The following is a 20,674-nucleotide window of genomic DNA, read 5'->3' as shown; positions in this document are numbered from 1 at the left end:
CATCACATAGATGTCCGAGTGACATCATAGACAGCTGTGTGACCTCACAAGGTCAATGTGACATCACAGCAATGTTAGTGCGACATCACGATTGTTGCTTCTCTTTCGACTGCCATTTTGCTCTCTGGGGTGACTTGCTGCTGTCCCCCATCCCTCCCTGGCCCCCTGGGACCCTCCGGCTAGCTGTCCCTTTCCGGGGCTGGGATTTTACTTGGTTCCACTGCCATGGGCTTACCAGGTAGCGTCTGGGTTAGCACGGTCCGAGCTGTGGCGTTGCCTCAGTCACCGCTAGGATTCGAGATAAAGAGACCAAGAGAGACCAATGGTATGCTTGTCCAGAAAGATTGTATTGCCTGAAGCGTTGCAGGGACCAAAGGCCCCGGGCTATTGCCCAGATACAGTTTTATACAGCAAAATTAAGAGATAAGGTCTTAAACAATGGAGACAGTGTTCAGCTAAGGCACATCAGAACCACCCCAGGGGCCAGGTCCAATGGGAACTGCTCAGGGGTGGGAAGAAGGGGGTTTACAGAGGAATGCTGAAGCAGGACTTTCCCGAAACAGTGGAGCATACATAAATGTATCTTTTACCTCAGTTTACCATTCCCAAGGCCTTTCTAAAACAATGGGTCATACATGAATGTATCCTTTACCTCAGTTTACCATTCCCAAGGCCTTTCTAAAACAATGGGTCATACATGAATGTATCCTTTTCCTCAGTTTACCATTCCCAAGGCCTTTCTAAAACCTTTCTCCACGCTACCATGCCAGCATGACAACCGCAGGGGGAAGGTGCGCCGTGGCAGAGCAGAGACTGCCTGGCCGCCCAGCACTGTGCTTTTGCTTAATAATGCTTGCTTAATAAATTCATGTTAATTGATTTATCTATAATTAGCATCCCCAATTTAATTTGTCCATAACACGCCTGACTAGAGAAATGAAAAAAAAATAAAGTTGGTATATTATCCAACACACAAGTGCAGTGCAAGCCCCCAGCTGCTGAGTCTCAGGAGAAGGCTGAGGGAAATGCACCCACTACGTCCTTTCTGCCACTCCCTCTGCATCTGGTGCTGAAGTTTGGATGCCTGCAGGGGTTGCTTGTCTCCTCTGGGTGTATTCTTCCTTCCCTCTGGGAGGGCCTTAATGGAAATTAGTTCCATTTCTCCTGCAGATGAGAGTGGCAGGGAGTCACTGCAGGCTGGTGATACTCTGATACAAGGAAATGGGTGTGCATACAAACCAGGCTGTGAAAAGCCAGTGTCCATAAGGGAGCCAGAGGAGCCCTGCATCTTTCTTTGAATAAAGGGAGAGAGTCCATGGGGACATCTGCTGCTGGGGTTTTCTCTCTCGAAGTTTTGGAGGACACAGCTTTATTTTAAACTCCTGGCCACATGCTGCCCTCTTCCTTTCCCCACTGGCTGGGGTACCAGGCCAGGGGACTGCAGGGACCTTTGTACCCTCTTTTCCTTTTGCAAGGTATTAGTTCTTGTTAGAGGGAATGCCGCGGGAGACAAGACTCATGATATCATGATCATCAAGTCTCAGTTTATTGTAACAGATTACACAGTTTATATATGTTCGTTAATTAGCTCATACATATTGCAAAAGCCAAGCTCATGATTGGTTGCTATGTGACTTGTACTATTATCTTAAAAGTATCTTTATGATCGATACATGCCTGTCCAGCTGGCCTTGCAGTTAGAACAGCTTAGTACCCCTTTGTTCTTCTCTATCTACTTCTACATACCAAGCAGTTTCAATATCCTGCTTTCTGCACACCATCTACTCTTCAGGGCCATGCGAACTTTGAAGCAGTCACGTAGCCCTCCCTATTTGGATTAATTTTACAGTATCATGTCCCTTGTTGTTCAACCATTCCTCTGTCAGGCTCTCTTCAAGTTCTGGTCTCCATCCAAACTGTAATAGATAGATAAGGAGATGATTGGCTCTCGCAATTAAGGGATGAATATTGTGTGAATCTTAAGAGAAGCTTTATTGATGTAGAGTTATGTTATTGTGCTTTGTTGTTTAGATGTTCTCTGTTCTCCCCACAGTCCCCTTCCCCCCCCCCACACACACTCCCTATTGTTCCCACCAGACAGCCTGGGCTGTACAGGACAGGTAGAAAGAAGGTGTGTGTGGTATTCACATATCCTTTGAACAGTGAGAGACACAGACTTTCCCAGGAAAATCCTGGGGAAGGCTGTGAGAAAGCTCAGAGAAAGAAGAAAACCAATTATCTTCATTTGCTGCATCTGTTGTTTGGCACATGTGAAATGTGTTATGCAGATTGTTTAGCAAAGAGGGATTTCTTCATTGGACTCTGGTGATGGTGTTTTGATTTCATTTGACCAACTGGAGCCACTCTGTGTTGGACTGTCTCTAAGGGTCATGGGTTTTTCTTCACTATAGCAGTAGTATAGTTTTTAGTATCATGTAATATAGGACAGCTTAATAAAGCTTTTGTTCAGCCTTCTGCAAACATGGAGTCAATGCACGTCATTCCCTGCGGTGGGGGTCCACCACAATAGGTGTTGACATATACCCCTTGCATGGGAGAGTTAGGAATGGAACAGCTTGTTGCTGTGGGGACACAGCATGACAACACCTGACCTTCAAATGCAGCTACAAGAAATAAATCCCACCAATAAAGGGCAAAGAAGGGTTGACTGACAGACTTTGGGAGGGGCCAGGGGTGGCTGATGCACCCTCCAGGAGTGTGAAAGGTGAAGCATCAATCTTGAAGATGAGACAGCCACCTGGCAGGCAGCCATGGGGCAGGGAGCCTTCCCAGGCCTGTTCTTCCTTATTAATCCTTCTCTTATGTTTTTGTAAATGTTTAATAAACGTTTTCAAAATTTTGATGTGCACTGTTGTTTCTCACAAAACCCAGTCCTAAGGTGGGATGGTCGTGTTACTCCTGCCAGGAATGGGCTCCCTGCAGTTCCAGCTGTTCTGCAGCCTGTGCTTTTCCATACCCTGCTTTGCTCTTCAGGTGGCAGATGCCTTGGGCAGGTCACTCCAGACACACGAGAGTGCCAGGGTAGGCCCAATCCCTAAAGCTCTCACAGAGCTGTGCTTGACTCCAAATTAGGTAAGCATGAAACGGACTTTAAAGACTGTAGCACATCTGCAGTTTCAAGGGATAGTAAAGCCAGTGCTGCACTCTGAGAAGTAAGTCCACAGTCGGAGTTGTTGATGTCATTTAACTAATTTGCAGCTCATTCTGGTGATGATGATGATGATAGTACCATAGAGCATTTACTTTTGTTTTTCATTTCCCAAATAAAATGGTGCCATTCGGCTTCTGGAGAAAAGAACTCTCAAAGGTGCAGTTTGGCAGTCATGGAGGCCGAGGTGGAGGAGAAACAGATATGCCCTTGGTGGGATGCTCTGGTGGGCTCCACCATTTAAACAAGCTACTTGGATACATAGACTCGGACATTTTCAATAATAAATTGCTGCATTAAATGGTTTTCCAGGCCTTATGCTGGCCAGAAAGCTTTTAAAGCCCATGGGAGATTAGCCTCCATGAGAAGGGCAGCATCAGTGCCTGTGCCAGGTGAGACATAGCGTTCAAAAGCTCAGCTTGTGTCTAGAGAAGCCACCAGCCTAATGTAAGCAAGGCCAGAAAGCTTCTCCAGTCCTGCTGAGCGGGTGTGGCAGAGCTGCTGTGTTTTACAGCAGATCCATGGCAGAGCAGCGGCTGCAGGAGAGGGCTCAGGACAGGCTTGGGGGGAGCGGGGCGGCAGGAAGCTGAGCAAAGCCCTTGCTCTGTAACTGAGGCACTTTGTGCAGAAGCAAACAAAGATGGTGACTTGAAGAGATTCCTGCTGTACTCAAAGTTTGCCTCTGAAGACTGAGAGGTGAGCTTGTCCAGAATCCCAAAAAACATCAGGGAAAAGCTTTTAGGTTAGTTGTGATAAGGCACAAGCGCCCAGTGGGAAAAGAGCCTCTGAAGCAGGCTGTGAGTCATAGGGTGTTTTAGTTTCAAGAAGAGCATAGATTACCAATTAAATACAATTTTAATTTTTATTCGAGAAGAGTAAAAATAATCAACGTTTTTCTGAATTCTAAAACTACATTGAAAAATATAAAACTGCTGTGGGAAAATGAACAAAATATGTGGAGAATTCTCTATGAAAAATATTCCTAAATCTTGCAGTATGAAAACTAAACACAGCAGCTGCTGGTCTCAGAAGCCCGAAGCCCAGCTGAGCCTGCTCAGCACTGGCTGTGCCCAGACAAGCAGCTCTGCCAGTGCTGGTGGTAGCAGCCAGGGACCAGAGCTGAAGCCCAAAGATGCTGCTGGAGTCAGGCCCTGCCCTGGCAGGAGGACTGCACCTCCTGTCCTGGCTGGACACCAGGGCCAGCACCTTTGGGGACTGAGGGTTCTGTTGTGGGTGGTGGCAGCAGGTCCCCAGCAGTAAGTGATTAATGCAGCTCTGGAAGGGCTGTTGGAAACTGGCTTGGGGAGGGCTGATGACAGGCACAGGTCTCCGTGGCTGAAGTCCTTGTCTGGTCTTGTGAAGCTGCAGAGGCGCTGCTGTGGAGAGAGCAGTGGCTGAGGCCCCAGCTGCCAGTGGCACACAGGGACCCTCGTGCACAGCAGGGCCCAGAGCTGGCAGGGCTCCCCAGCACGGCTGGAGCGGCTGGCACACCTTGGCCCAGCTGCACAGCTGCCCCTCGAGGCCCCGGCGAGCAGGGGACGGCTCTGGGCAGCTCCCTGGCCAGGAGCGGCCCCCGAGCGCCTCTGCCTTTCAGGGGCCATCTCGTCCCCGCTCTTTCTCCTGCCCACCTTGCTGTGCCTCTGCCCTGTGCCCCTGGGGCTGCTCCTGGCCAGGCAACCTCAGGGGGAGCCAGCACTGGCTGCAGCCCCAGCGGCCCCCCAGGACAAGGCCCAGCAATGAAGAGGCCAAGGAAAGCACTGGGCAGCAGCAGAACCCTCAGCAGAGTGCTTTGGACAGCCATGGACTGGCCACAACTCCACTGCAGCCTGACTGGAAATGTTTCCCATCTACATTAGACTTTTAAAAGAAACTGTCTGAGGGAGAGATGATGAAAACACTCACCGTTTTCTCTTCCAGTAACACCAGATTCCAACACAGGGCAATATGAAGATAAGCTCCAGAAACAGCAGACCTGCAATTAACTGTAGCACACAGTGTGTTTCCCAACAGCAACCACTTCTGAGGCTGTTCTGGGCATCGGGAACAGGTGTTGTGGGGCCGGCTGCATCTGTGGGAGCAATGGGGAGTGTGAGCCCGCGCTGTGCTGCACGGCTGAGCTGGCAGCACGGTGGATACGGCCAGGACGTTCTCTGTTTGCCCAGAGCTGGGGCCTGCAGGCACCTTGCCGCCCCTTGGCACAGGCTGTGCCTCCCAACACAGCCCAGCAGGCCGGGAGGAGAGCCCGGGGCCAGCGCAGCTGCTTGGGCCGTGGCTGCTTGGAGGGACAGGGGCCAAACCCATCCCTGAGCAGCCCCTGCCAGCCCTGGCCCTCCCTGCCCTGGGACAGCTCCCCCAGCCCCAGGGGACAGAGCCAGGCCCTGTCAGGAGCCAGTGCAGCCCCTGCCCAGCCGGGAGCCAGGGCTGGCTCTGGCCCTGGGCTGGCAGCAGGGCTCCCGCTCGGGGCTGCTCCTGTGCCTGGGGCCTCTGGGCACTCAGGGCGGCTGCGGGAGCAGCTGCAGCGGGAGGGACGTTGGTGCAGAGTCCCGATTCCCCGGGTCTGCCAACGAGCTCCAGAGCCCTGGAAGCCCAGGCGCCTCCAGCTTTGGCTGCTGCCGGGCCGGGCAAGGGCAGGGCCTGGGGGAAGAGCTGCTGCCACACAGCCCCGCCGAGGGCTGAGCCCGGCTGAGCCCGGCACAGCAATCACCTCCTGTGCCTGTGCCCGTGCCTGGCACCGCCTTCCTTCCTGCAGCAGAGGTTGGCACTGAGCCACTCCTTCCTCCGGGATGTGCCTCCTTCTGCAGAGATGTTTGGTCCATAACTTGGGAAAGGAAGAGAGACAGCTGGATCAGATGGGACCGTCCGCCATTAAGGGAAGAGGCATCTTCAGGGGGCAATGCTATTCACAGTTGTGGTTAAGGATCAGAAAAACATCTGGGTTTTGGGACTCAGCCAGGGCACTCCCTCCTTCAAGCATCTGCCAGGCCTGAGCAGAAGTCATAAGGGCATGGCCCAGGGCGAGGGCACACACGTGTGTGATTCTGTCCTGGCACCTGCAGCGATGCCCCCCTGGCCGAGGTCTGGGCTCTGAGCTGGCAGCTCTCACAGGGGGAAAGGCCTTGACCTACCCTCAGCATCTCCCAGAGGCTCAATCCTGAACGTGGGTTGGGAAGCCAGATCACTTTCACTAGCAGGGTTATCTGCAAAGAAAGGCAGGACAGAACATCTCCTGTGGCAATGTAGGAGATCCTCAGGCTGCACCCAAGGCTCAGCCACAGGACACAGCCCTGGGCCCAACCCCTTGCCTCTCTGCTCTTCTCTGTGGCTGCACAGAGCACACGGAAGGACACACTGGCATTGCACACAGGAAGAAAACTGACAGCTAAATGCTCTTTCCTCCCACTGACAGTGATCCTGTGGGATCACTCAGGGCTCTAGATGGAAGCAGGCAAATTTTCGTGAATCCATCTAACTTCATATGGTCTTAAGGGAAAGGGCAAATGTATGAGTTCTTTCCACCTTGTCACTGCCTATTCTGTCCGGAAAGAAACAGGGAGAACTTGCCTCTAGCATTCTCCAACATTTTGAATCCTTCATCCAGCAGGGCATCCAGATAATGCAATTTACGATCCCAGTCTAGAAGGGAGCAAAGATCAGAACCGTTTCCATGCTGTACTGGGATCCCCTTCTGCCTCAGGGAAGGGGCTCTCCAAGGGGGTTGGGGAAGGTCGTGAGAGCCTAAAGTGAAAGGACAAGGCTGATGATGCACAGGGGCCTGGGGAGCTCTGGGATGGCTCCTGGTCAATCCCCATCCACTTTGCAGGCCCTCTGCAACATCCCTTGGAGAGGAAACTGGAGCAGCACGGGGTCCATGGGAATTCTGTCTCTTGCACAAAGGAAACTCTCTTCAATCCCTGGGGAAAACTGCAGCAGGCAGTGCTGCAAATATCCCTTCCTAACTCCCTCCCTCCCTCCCTCCTGTCCTACCAACTGCCCATCGTCCTTCTGCTGGAACAGCTCCTCTGCCACAACAGGAGATGGCAGAGCTTTTACAGGACACCCTGGAGCCTTGCTCTCCCCCTCTGCCCTTCCCCACCATGGGCACCCTGTGCAGTCGCTCCCAGGTCTCGGGACGTGTCTCCCAAGAACGGACCCCAGCAGGTCTGCTCAGTACCCGAGTGCCCTGAGCATAATAATTCCTCTGGGCTGTGCTGGCTCTGTCCGGGCTGTGCCCGCACTGCCAAGCAGCAGAGAGGGCAGCTCAAGACTCAGCAGGGCGCAGACCCTGAGGCACAGCAATTACCTCCTGTGACTGTGCCCGGCAGCACCTCCCTTCCTGAAGCAGAGGCTGCCAATGAGCCACTGCTTCCTTTGGGAAATGCTGCCTTCAGCCCAGCTTCTACATCCACTTCTGGAGAAAAGAAAAGACACAGGCGGGGCTGTTCCACATAGTGGAGTTGGCATCTTCAGGAGGCAATGCTTGTCAAAGGCAAGCATGGTTAAGGATCAGGAAATCCTTATAAAATTTCTGGGTAGGTTATGAGCCACTCCCTCCTCCAAACTGCCACCTCTCCTAATCTGCCTTGAGACTGGGAAATTGCAGAGGATCTCAGGGTGGGCATGGGCTGTGGTGGAATTTGGGCTCCCAGTCAGCTGGTGCCAAGTGCCTTCCTGCAGAGGCTGGGGAGAAGCTGCAGCCAGGCCAGCCTGGGAAACAGCCCTGCAGGGCATGAGAGCAGCAGCAGCGGGGCAGCGAGGCTGCCATGGATTCCTTCCCGCTGTGCCAGGCACAGCCTGTCCAGATGTGCAGGGAAAGCCCCTTGGCTGCTGAGCCCCAGGGGAAGACTGAGGAAATGCACCCACCTTGTCCTGCCTGCAGCATTTCCTTCAGAATTTGCCTCATATTTTTGGATGGCTCATCGGGTTTCTTGTGTCCTGTAGCTTTGTTCTTTCCTGTTGGAGGACCTTAGAGCAAACCCATACAATTTCCCAGGAATGGATTCCACAAAACCCATGCTCAGCTTGAGGGATCATCAGGGACACACTACTCACCCCTGCGGTAGGAGATGGGCTTGCGGGTAGTAACCAGCAAAGGAGCTGGAGAAGTCCTCCCTGCAGCCACACCTGTAACTCAACAGCCACAGAAGCTTCTGCCATCTCTGCAGATCTGCACGGGCAGCACTGAGCCACAGAAGCGGTGAGGGGATGGCCCAGGGCGAGGGCACACATGTGTGTGATTCTGTCCTGGCACCTGCAGCGATGCCCCCCTGGCCGAGCTCTGGGCTCTGAGCTAGCAGCTCTCACAGGGGGAAAGGCCTTGACCTACCCTCAGCATCTCCCAGAGGCTCAGTAATGGGTATGGGTGGGGAAGCTGAAGCACCTTCACCAACAGGTTCAGCTGCAAAGAAAGGCAGGACAGAACATCTCCCGTGGCAATGTAGGAGATCCTCAGGCTGCACCCAAGGCTCAGCCCCGGGGCACAGCCCTGGGCTCAGCCCCTTCCCTCTCTGCTCTTCTCTGTGGCTGCACAGAGCACATGGAAGGACACACTGGCATTGCACACATGGGAGGAAGATGAACATCTAAATGCTCCTTCCTTCCACTGACAGTGATCCTGTGGGATCACTCAGGGCTCCAGAAGGGGAGCAGGGAAAAGTTTTCAGAATTCTTAAACCCTCAACAAAAATGGCATGTGTGAGTTCTTGCCACATTGATACTGATTATGCTGTCAGGAAAAAGGGAAATGCAGAACTTGCCTCCAGCATTCTCCAAGATCTTCAAAGTGTCATTCACCAGGACTTGCAAATCATTCAAGTTGCGGTCCAAATCTAGAGGGAAGCAGAGACCAGACCCATTTCCATTGTGCTGGGATCCCCTTTTGCCTCCGGGAACTGGACACTGCAAGGGGATCAATAAGGCTGTGGAAGCCAGGTGGCAATGGGCAAGGCCAAAGATACACAGGGGCCTGGGGAGCTCTGGGCTGGCTCCTGGTCACTCTCCACCCTCTTTCCCTGTCCTGTGTAACATCCCTGGAGAGGAAAATGGGGCTGCCCAGGGCCCACGGGGGCTCTCTCCCTCCTACAGAGGAAACCCTCCCTAAAGCCCAGGGGAAAACCATCCCCAGCACTTCCCAGGGAGCAGGGAGCGCTGTCCCGGGAAAGGGGAGCCAGGTGCCGGCTCACCTATTCCCCCCACTTTTAGCGGAGCAGCCTGGGCAGCCCTGGCAGGCAGGGCCACGGCCAGGAGGAGCAGGAGGAGGAGGCGCAGAGCAAGGGCCATGGTGCCTTGCCCTGTGCCAGTCCCGCCGCTCTCGCTGCCACCACTCTCCTGACACCGCTGTCCCAATGTCAGCACCACTGCTGCCACCGCCGCTGCTGCCGCAGCAGTTGTGCTCCAGGACTGCCTGCTCGGGCCTTGTGGTGCTGTGCAGCCACGGGGCTCTGGGACCTCTGTGACCTCAGAGCCTGCTGTGACCTCAGCCTGCTGTGACCCAGAGCCCTCTGTGACCTCAGCCTGCTGTGACCCAGAGCCCTCTGTGACCTCATGCTCTTAGCTGTACCCCCAGAGTGTACCCCCTTCTGTACAAATGGACTGCCCTGACTGTAAAGGTTTTGCTTCATCCAAGGGCCATTGCTCAGAAAAACCTTCAGGGACACAGGGTTTAGTTTGGGTGGAGGCAGCATCTGCAGAGCAACAAGCTGGTAATGCAGCTGTGACAGGGACATCAGGCATGGGCATGGAGATAGGAAATGTCGGGCAGATGTGTCCCTGACTGAGTTGTTTGGCCGTTCTTGGAATTCTTTGCCCCATTCAGAGGGGCATCTGCTGGGAGAAGAGCTAGCCAAGGCCCCAGTTGCAGCTGGGACACTGTCCTGGGGTGACTTTATGATGTTTCTATCCCCATTCGTCAGTTCAGCCCAGAAATAAGTTTTGCACCTTTAGGACTGGTTCCAAGAGTGAAGGGGGAGGCAAAAAGAAGCGCAGAGTTTGTTGTCAGAAACTGCACTTGCTCCCCCACATCCTTCTCCTGGACTCTGCTGTCTGCAGACAGACAAGACAGCAGGAGAGAGCTCTCCTTTGCTTTTTAGTTAGTATTTAGCTAGCTGAGGACGGGAATTTCTCTGGACTGTGGTTTTTCTTTTTTCGTGGAACTGTTTAAACCTGCTCTGGACTGAACACCCAGAAGAGCCCCAGCAGCTCACACCTGTGGCCCAACAGGCTGGGCCGGGGCTGCGGAATTTCCAGGGTCTCAGGGACTGATAACAGAATGAGTTCACAGAGCCACAGCCCACAGAGGGGACTTTCTGAGTTTGTAATCTCTTCTAAGCGGTGAGAGGTTTTATATTTTAATAATGTTCTTTTTTTTCTTTTTTTTTTTCTTTTTTTTTTTTTTTTCTGGCGGTGAATACTTTTCCTGTTAAATATAGAGGTTTTTTCCACTTTTTTCCAAAAAATCATTTTCCCAAACTAGCTGGGGGCAGGGCTGCTGTTTTCTTGGGAACCCCTTTGGAGGTCATTTCCCAAATTTGCCCTAAACCAAGATAAAAAGAGGAGACCTACCTGCACAGCAGGAGATTCCCACTGTGCTCAAAGTTTGTCTCTGAAGAGTAAGAGGTGAGCTTGTCAGAAATCCTGGAAAACATCAGGGAAAAGGTTTTACATTAGTTGTTGTGACTAGGTACAAATCTGCAGTGGGAAAAGAGCTTCTGCAGCAGATTAGGTGCCCTGGGTTGTCTTAGTTCTTCTCAGAGTAAATATGACCAATGAAATTGAATTCAAGTTTTTACTCTAGTAGTATAAAAATGTTCTAAGTTTTTCAAAATTTTAAATCTACTTTGAAAAATCCAAACTATTGTAGAAAAAGGGAAGAAATTTTTGGGGTTTTCTTTCTAAAAGAAGAAAAAATCTAAATATTTCTAAAAATTTGTAATTTCTAAAATTAAAAGCAAAGCCAAAACATGGTGTCTCAGGAGCCCCTGCCCAGCCCCTGCCTGCCCACCCCTGGCTGTGCCCAGACAAGCAGCTCTGCCAGTGCTGGTGGTAGCACCCACCTGAGCTGAAGCCCAAAGATGTTGCTCCAGCCCTTCCCTGGCAGGAGGGGCCTCCCTTCAGTCCTGGCCAGACACCAGGGCCAGCACCTTCGGGGACAGAGGGTCCTGTTCTGGGTGGTGTCACCATGCCCCAGCAACAAGCTGATAATGCAGCTGTGGACGAGATCTTGGAACCTGGCTTGGGGATGGCTGATGGCAGGTACAGGTCTCTGCAAGTGAAGATTTTGTCCAATCTTGTGAGGCTGCACAGGCGCTGCTGTGGAGAGAGGAGGTGGCTGAGGCCCCAGCTGCCAGTGGCACACTGGGACCTGTTGGTATTGCCAATAATGAGGCCGGGACATGCCTTGGCTTGTCTGGCCCCTTTGGCTGATCCAAATAGCGGCAACTGTGGCCTTTCACCCCAGAGACACTTTTGGCTAGCTGGATGTTTCAGCTGGGCACAAGGAGACAAATCCAGGCATGCCAGAGCTCCGGTGGCGGCGGGATGGAGCTTCCTCTCGTAGAGGGTCTGCTCCCTCAGGTTTCCATCTGCTGGAGAAGCTTTTGAAGTGAAAATGAAGAAACGGAGTCAGTTCTGATGGAGGGTTTTAATCCAGAGCTTTTATTCTGGCCTGTTGGCTCTGAATCCAGCAACTGCTCCAACAGAACTCCCCGACTGCATGGTTGCTTATTGTAAATGCAGGCGAACCCAATGAGAAGAAATGACGATGTCTGACTCAATTCAGAAGTCTGACTGATTTCTTTATTATAACAATGGCTAAAATACAGTAATATACTGTTATGTGTAGTAAACATGATTTGCGCCATTCCTTGAATGAAATGTGTAATATTGGATACTTGTTAGATTATGCTCATTTGTATTAGCCCCCCCTCCACCCTCGAAAGCGAGGCCGGGTGTATATTGGAAACTGATTTACAAGTAAGAAGGTGCAGCTTGGCCAGGATTATGTTCTCGGGCTGCGGCTGTTTGATCAGCAGCCCAGGCAGAGATGCACACACTCCTGACACCCTGACTGTCTCGTGTCTTCTTCTTTTCTCTCCCTGCCCAGGGCTGCTGCTATCTTTTATAAGATATATTACTTATAACATATTTACAATTATTCCCCAATACCTATTACCTATATTACCAAGTGCTTTTCTACTCTAAACCAATCTGTGAGTCCCAACATCACCAAGAACATGGAGGTAAGGAAGAAGAAAGAGGAAGGACAGGATCAGCCCACTTTCCTCCATCTTAGAACTTCTGACCCCCATGTACAAAGTAAAACCCCCCCTGTACATGTGCTAAAACCCCCCTGTACACTACTAAAAAAAATTTCCCTCTGCTTTGCAACTACATTTACTATACTATCTAACCCTTTGTTACTGCTTGTTCCATCTTCAAAGTTGGTAATTCATTCCATGGTTCAAACTCAAAATCACAGTTGTTTGCAGCTGCCTGCCAAGGTCTAGAATGCCTCTGACCAAGGCCTGGAACCTCTAAAAATGTCTGAGAGACATTTTGAGTTCCCACGTGGGCATAGGTGAAAAATCTCTCCTGAGGCTGACTCCTTGTTGCACACCCAGGGTTGATCCCCAGGCTCGGCACTGTGTTGTTTTGCGTTTTTTTCCGTGGCTGGCTAGATAGAATTTGACCGCTAATAAAACTATTTTTATTTTTAATTTGGCTGAATAAATTTTCATTTATAAAAAATACTATATAAAAAGGAAGAGACTAAAACTATATACTCTATTTTCTAACTCTAACACAACTTGTGACCCTCTCTTGAGAGTCCAGACACAGGTGGACTGGATTGGATTGGATTGGATTGGATTGGATTGGATTGGATTGGATTGGATTGGATTGGATTGGACTGGATTGGATTGGATTGGATTGGACTGGATTGGATTGGATTGGATTGGATTGGATTGGACATCAGGCTCAAACAATCCTCCCCAGAATCCAATCATGCACTCACTCCAGGTAAATAATTCTCCAAACACATTCCACATAGGAAAAACAAGGAGCAGAAATAGAAATTGTTTTCTCTTTAATTTCTCTCTGTGCACCTCTATGATAAATACTGAGAGGGAGAGAAATGTGCTTGCCACAGTTGCTGTCCCTTTTACCTCGGGGAGGGGAGGAGGGAAGGGGTAAGGGAGCCCAACAACCAGGAACAGGAGAGGAGGTCTCAGGGGACAAAGGACACCTGGATGGTCCAAAGCTCCCCGGGTGTAGAGGGCATCTTTTTGACATGTGCAGTGCAAGCTCCCAGCTGCTGAGTCTCAGGAGAAGGCTGAGGGAAATGCACCCACTACGTCCCCTCTGTGACTCACTCGGCATCTGGTGCTGAAGTTTGGATGCCTGCAGGGGTTGCTTGTCTCCTCTGGGTGTGTTCTTCCTTCCCTCTGGGAGGGCCTTCATGGAAATTGGTTCCATTTCTCCTGCACACCAGAGTGGCAGGGAGTCACTGCAGGCTGGTGATACTCTGATACAAGGAAACGGGTGTGCATACAAACCACGCTGTGAAAAGCCAGTGTCCATAAGGGAGCCAGAGGAGCCCTGCATCTTCATTTGAATAAAGGGAGAGAGTCCATGGGGACATCTGCTGCTGGGGTTTTCTCTCTCAAAGTTTTGGAGGACACAGCCTCCTTTTAAACTCCTGGGCACATGCTGCCCCCTTCCTTTCCCCACTGGCTGGGGTACCAGGCCAGGGGACTGCAGGGACCTTTGTACCCTCTTTTCCTTTTGCAAGGTATTTGTTCTGGTCTCCATCCAAACTGTAATAGATAGATAATGAGATGATTGGCTCTTGCAGTTAAGGGAAGAATATTGTGTGTATCTTAAGAGAAGCTTTATTGATGTAGAATTATGTTATTGTGATTTGTTGTTTAGATGTTCTCTGTTCTCCTCACAGTCCGCTTTCCCCTTTTATAAATGAAAATTAGTCCAGGCAAATTCAAAATGAAATAATAAAATATTTTTTTAGGAATGAATTCTCTCTGAGCCAGCCACAAGGAAAAGGACAGTGCTGAGCCCGGGTTCGGCGCTGGGTGCGTGACAGGAAGGAGCCTCTCGGCAGAGGTTCCCCTCGACACACACACCACCCTCCTGGGCCCTGCAGTTCTTATAGGAAATTTTCTGCCCGAGGCCAGGATTTCAGTCATCTGCCTTTTCTTTCTATTCAGAGTCCCACATCTTCATAAAGTTCTTTTCTCTGAGCCAGGGTTGAACAATCCAGGTGCAGGTGTGGACAGTTTTTCCTGATGAGGTTATGGGAACCGTGGCATTCAGATGTATCAGCCCGGAGGACTCCAGCGATGCCAATGTTGGGTCGCTACCAGCATGATCAGCTCCCAGGTGTTCCAGAATCGCCTTTTGGGACAGCCCATCTCCAGACCAGCCACATGTATTGGATTGTAAATGAGGCATTGGCCAAAAAACCCGGCTCTGGTGTGGCTCTGGTGTAACCGAATATGTGGTGGGGGGGGGCAGCTCACAGTTCTGGTGTGTGTATTTTGTAATAATTAAGTATTTTGTGGAACTCTGGAATTTTGGGCATTTTATTGTATTTTTTTTTTTTTTTTTTTGTATTTAATGGTATTCTCTGGGGATTTGGTTTTTGGTTTTGTTTGGGGTTTTTTTCTGTGGTGGGATTTTGGGGGATTTTGTGGGGTTTTGGGGTGTTGCAAGTATTTCTTTGGGTCTTGGGGCGATTTTCTTGTGGTTTTGGGTACATTTTTGGGGGGGATTTTTTGAGTTTAATTGGGATTTTGTGGGCTTTTATTGGGATTCTGGGGTGTTCTAATGAGGTTTTTGTGAGATTTAATTGGGATTTTGTGAGTTTTATTGGGACTTTCAAGGGTTTAAAGGAGATTTTGGTTCCTCTCAGCCCTTCCCCACACTCTGGGACAACTGCAAAGCCCCCCCAAAACTCTTCTTAAACCCCCCAAAATCCCAATAAAACCCTCCAAAACCACAAAGAATCCAATAAAATCCCAGTGAAACCCATCAACAATCGAAAAAACTCCCAAAAACTTCAATAAACCCTCCAAAAAACAACATCCCGAAAGCCCTAAAAAAATCCCTCAAAATCCAATGTCCCCAAAGCCACAAAACCCCAAAAAGTCCTGTAACCCCCCCAAAACCCAGTAATTCTCTCCAAAAACCCAATATTTCCCCCTAAACTCCCAACAAAATCCTCTAAAGCCCAAAAACACCATCAAAATCCCCCCAAACCCCCCAGAGCCCGCCAGACTCACTGGGGGCTGTCCTGGGTCAGGGGCACCGCCCGGTGGAACAGGAGCCACTTCAGGGGCCCTCGGAGCTTTTTGGGGAGGGGGCACCATGGGAGACCCCCAAAATCGGGGCAGGGGGAACCCCTGTTGTGCTCCTCCCCCAAACCCCCAGACCCCGGCTCAGGGTGGGCCTGGGACCCCCCGGGACCCCCAAATCTCCCCAGGACCCCCTCCAGGAACCCCAAACCCCCCCAGAGACCCCCAAGGTTGGCCCAGGACCCCCTGAGAGCCCCCAGACCCCAATCGAGCCCAGCCCAGGATGTCCCCTGAGACCCCCCAGACCCTTCCCAGGACCCCACCCAGGACCCTTCCAGGACCCCCCAGACCCCTCCCCAAACCTCTCCAGTGAGATAAGTAGAAGATAATTTGTTCACTGTAATATGCTTGCTTATCTTGGTTTGCATAAGAATGTACTGTGGTATGTTAACCTAATTTGTTTTGCATAAGATAGTGGCTAAGAATGTACTGGTGTGTCTTTGAAATGCTTATTTGCTTACAAGGTGATAAGGAGGTTGAGATTAAAGTCCTGGGCGTGTGTGTATCTGGTCTGCTTGCTGTATCTCAAAAGAAGAGACTTAGAAGCTATCACAACGACCAGACTCAGACTACATTTGGAGAGTCACGTCTGCAAGGAGAAAAGGGGGGATAAAAGGAAGGTTGGGACAGAACATTTTTGCGCGCCGTTGGTGGAGCAGGAGACTCCCTGGCCGCCCAGCGCTGGATTTTGCCTGCCTTACTCGCTTGCTAATTTTAAATAAAATTGCTTTATTGAATTAAGACACTTCAAATTGCCGTGTCACAATTTATAACCATTTGGTGCCGTGACTCGGATGGAGAAGTAGATCAGTCGCTACGGGACGATCGGGAGGCGCCCCGCCCTTATGGCGGCCCGGCTGCCCCAGGCTTTCTGATCACTCTCCACCGATGAACCTAAATTGAGTAACGGGCAAAGGAGAACCGGTTACCCCTGTAATCTTTGTGCACGAAGAACCAGCGAAGACGCAGGACGCGTGAGTATAGGCCGGTTTCCCGCTCGGTTTGGGGTGGTTTTCCCGGAGTGCTGTGTGTGAGAGGTCTCGTGGAGACCAAGTGAGTGCGGACTCTGTATTAGTGCGTTTTCCATTCCCCGCGAGGGGCTGGGCCACGAACCAGGGGAGCATGTGTGTGAGAAATTGAGTGCACTCCGGAAGATGGGACAGAGGAAAAGCAAGCGCTCTGGTCCCATGGGAGAGGGGACCCATGCTAAGCTTCCCCAGATTCCCAGGGATAGCCCCTTGGGTTTGATGATAATTAATTGGGATGCTTTCCCATCTAGAAAAGGGAAAGACAAAGTTAAAATGATACATTATTGTATGGAAGTGTGGGGGGGGAAACAAATTAGGGGAGACCATTTGTATTGGCCGGTATTCGGGTCCTTTGAGGATTGGATTTGTCAGGCTCTAAATATATATGTTAACTCAAAGGAAGCCTTTGATTCAGAAGAGAGCGAATATGCTTCCCTGTGGACAGTTGGGGAGACAAGGACAAAACTATTTGCCTTATCAGCCAGGGAAAAGAACAAGAAAAACAAGGAGGAAGATAATATGCCCCCCTACGTTCCTCCTCCATATATTCCTCCACTCCCACCCCCTGCTAGTCAAAATATATATCCCCAGCTGCCTGCGGAGCCGGTTGGCCCCGGGGTCCCCACGGCTCCTTCAGACTCTGATGATGAGGCAGAGAGTGGAGGAACAAGGGAAAACAATCGTAGGGTAACTAGAAGTCAGACTAGAAAAAAGGAACAGGAATTGGGGATGTTTCCCCTAAGAGAACAAAGCATTGGTATGATCCCGAATCCCCAAGCGGGACAGGAAGGTCAGCCACCCCAAATAGCAGGGGTTGCCTATGTAACTGTGCCTTTAGACTCTGGGCAAGTCAGGGACTTTAAGAAGGAAATGGGACATTTGTTGGACGATCCTCTAGGAGTGGCAGAACGGTTGGACCAATTTTTGGGGCCCAATGTATACACATGGGAGGAGTTACAGTCAATACTAAGGATTTTGTTCACGGCAGAGGAAAGGAGGATGATAAGGGAAACGGGTATGAGGATATGGGATGACGAACACCACCAAGGACCCTTAGCAGATATGAAGTGGCCCCTACAAAATCCCCAGTGGAATAACCAGGATCCCTTGCATCGCACTCACATGGGTGATTTGCGAAACATCATCATTCAGGGAATAAAACAATCAGTTCCGCGGGGGCAGAATGTGAAGAAGGCTTTTGGATTACAACAAAAAAAAGATGAGGATCCCACGGAATGGTTAGAGCGCTTAAGGAAAGCCTTCCGTTTGTATTCTGGGATAGACCCTGATACCCAGGAGGGAGAGGCGGTGTTGAAAATGCAGTTTGTGGCAAATGCATGGGTAGATATTAGGAGGAAACTGGAAAAGTTGGACGGATGGCAGACTAGAGGATTAGAGGAGCTCTTGAGGGAAGCGCAGAAGGTTTTTGTGAGAAGGGAGGATGAGAATTTCAAGAGACAGGTGAGGATTATGGCTGCAGTTGTGCGGGAAGGGCCTAACCCTAATTTCCGTGCAAGGAATGTAGAACAAAGGGAGAATCGGGAGCAGAGTTATATTTCTAGGGAAGGAAAAGAAAGAGGTCGTGAAATTGTCTGCTTCTACTGTGGAAAGAAGGGACATATGAAGAGGGGATGCAGACAACGGATAGCGGATGAGAAGGCCTTTAAGGAAGATTAGGGGTGTCAAGGGCTCTATTTGTTGGGGAAGAAACATCATAAGGAGCCCTTGGTAAAGCTTAAAGTAGGACCCCAACAACAAGAGATGGAATTTTTAGTGGATACCGGGGCTGAAAGATCCACGGTGCAAGCCTTGCCGCTTGGATGTAAAAAGTCATCTGACACTGTACATGTAATTGGGGCAAAAGGAGAGCCCTTTGAGGTATCTGTTATCAAGGATGTGATAGTAGAAACTGATTCCAAATTTGGTATAGGTTCTTTACTACTGGTACCTGAAGCAGATTACAATTTATTAGGGAGAGATCTGATAATAGAATTGGGTATTAATTTAGAAGTTGTAAATAAAGAATTACAGATAAAGCTCTGCCCTTTAAGGGTAGAGGATGAAAAGAAAATTAATCCTGAGGTGTGGTATACCCCAGAAACGGTGGGAAAATTGCAGATTAAGCCTTTTTCAGTGGAAATAAGTGATCCTGGCAAACCCGTAAGAATAAAACAATACCCTATCCCTAGGGAGGGAAAATTAGGACTAAAACCTGAAATAGATAGGTTATTGGAAAAAGGGCTTTTAGAGCCCTGTATGTCTCCCTTCAATACTCCCATCCTGCCTGTAAAGAAGTCAGATGGGTCCTACAGATTGGTACACGATTTAAGAGAAATAAATAAGAGGACTTTGGCCCGGTTTCCAGTAGTTGCAAATCCATATACTTTGTTGAGCCGTCTGGGACCTGAAAATCGATGGTATAGTGTTATTGATCTAAAGGATGCCTTTTGGGCATGCCCCCTGGATGAGAAAAGTAGGGATTATTTTGCATTTGAATGGGAGGATCCGGCAACACACCGGCGGCAGCAATTAAGGTGGACGGTTTTGCCGCAGGGATTCACGGATTCACCTAACTTATTTGGCCAAGCTTTGGAACAAATTCTTCAGGAATATAAAGTAGATAAAGGGACGACCCTGATTCAGTATGTGGATGATTTGCTTATTGCTGGGACAGGAGAAGAAACAGTGAGGCAAGAAAGTATTAAATTACTAAACTTCCTAAGCCTAAAAGGACTAAAAGTATCCAAATCTAAATTACAGTTTGTAGAGGAGGAGGTGAATTATTTGGGGCATTATTTAAGTGGAGGGGTAAAGAAGATTGATCCTGAAAGAGTAAAAGGAATCCTCTCGATTCCAGCCCCCAGAAATAAAAGGCAAGTTCGTCAGCTACTGGGGTTAATTGGATATTGCAGACAATGGATTGATAATTACAGTCAGAAGGTCAGATTCCTCTATGATAAATTAAGCCAAGATAGCCTAATGAAATGGAGCCCCACGGATGATCAGCGACTCCAGGAGCTCCAGAATGATTTGGTAAATGCGCCAGTCCTCAGCCTACCTGATTTAAAAAGACCCTTCTATTTGTTTGTTAATACAGAGGGAGGAACAGCATACGGGGTTTTAACCCAAGAATGGGCGGATAAAAAGAAGCCTGTAGCATATTTATCTAAATTACTGGATCCAGTGAGCAGAGGATGGCCTACATGCTTGCAGGCTATAGTAGCCACTGCCCTTTTGGTAGAAGAGGCTCATAAAATAACTTTTAATGGAAAATTGAAAGTGTTATCCCCACATAATATCAGAGGAATCTTACAACAGAAAGCTGATAAATGGATTACAGATTCTAGACTTCTGAAGTATGAAGGTATTTTAATTGATTCCCCCAATTTGTCACTTGAAGTGGTTACCTCGCAAAATCCTGCCCAATTTTTGTATGGGAAACCCTATGATGAAAAGTTAGCACATGACTGCTTTCAAACTATTGAAAGTCAAACAAAAATTAGACCCGATCTGGAAGAGGAAGAATTAGACGAAGGGGAGCGATTGTTTGTAGATGGTTCTTCTCGGGTTGTAGAAGGAAAAAGAAAGTCAGGATATGCTATAATTGGGGAAAAAGATTTAAAGGTAATTTAATCCGGACCACTAAGTAACTCCTGGTCTGCACAAGCTTGTGAATTATATGCAGTACTCAGGGCTTTAAGGTTATTAAAAGGAAAAATTGGAACAATATACACAGACTCTAAATATGCATATGGGGTAGTGCACACATTTGGAAAAATTTGGGAAGAAAGGGGACTTATAAACTCACAGGGAAAAGATCTAATTCATCAAGAGCTAATTGTCCAAGTTTTAAATGCCTCAAGGGACCCGGCTCAAATTGCTGTGGTCCACTTAAGGGGACACCAGAAAGGATTGGACTTTAGAAACAGAGGAAATAATTTAGCTGACCAAGAAGCCAAAAAAGCAGCCCTACGAACTCAGGGGAACATGGGGTAGAGCGACACTGTATCTGTGAACTCCCCCAAAGAAAAATGGCAAATATATAGTTTTACCACTCAAGAAAAGGAAAAATTACAAAAGATGGGAATTGAGGAGGGGTCTGATGGACAATGGAA

The sequence above is a fragment of the Lonchura striata genome, chromosome 16 (assembly GCF_050655825.1).
Source record: "Lonchura striata isolate lonStrDom1 chromosome 16, ASM5065582v1, whole genome shotgun sequence".
In the NCBI taxonomy this organism is placed as follows: Eukaryota; Metazoa; Chordata; class Aves; order Passeriformes; family Estrildidae; genus Lonchura; species Lonchura striata.
Note: the sequence above shows the minus strand (reverse complement) of the source record.